Genomic DNA, 332 nt, shown 5'->3' with positions numbered 1-332 from the left:
ATCACTTATCCCTCACTGCCCTAAACTGGACCATCAGTCTAGCTCTACTCAGGGCTCAACCCCCCGTCCCCCTTTCGGGTGCAGCCGGAAACATAGAGTCCGCAGAGTAAAGCCCAACCTCCGGTCGGCGAAGGTGGCTTGGGATGAGTGGGTCGGGGAGGCGGCGGGGTGACATGAGGCCGTGGCGAGGTCCCGGGGTCGCTTGCGCAGAAGTCGGAAAATTGGAAATGACACGTGGCTGAAAAGTTTCCCAAATAACCTTTCAAAAGTTATACCCCATATTTGCATATCGTTTTTTTAAATATAACTTTACATAGGTTCGCGCACATTTT

Source organism: Plasmopara halstedii (genome assembly GCF_900000015.1).
Source record: "Plasmopara halstedii genome assembly, contig: Scaffold_2935, whole genome shotgun sequence".
In the NCBI taxonomy this organism is placed as follows: Eukaryota; Oomycota; class Peronosporomycetes; order Peronosporales; family Peronosporaceae; genus Plasmopara; species Plasmopara halstedii.
This window is presented reverse-complemented; position numbering follows the sequence as displayed.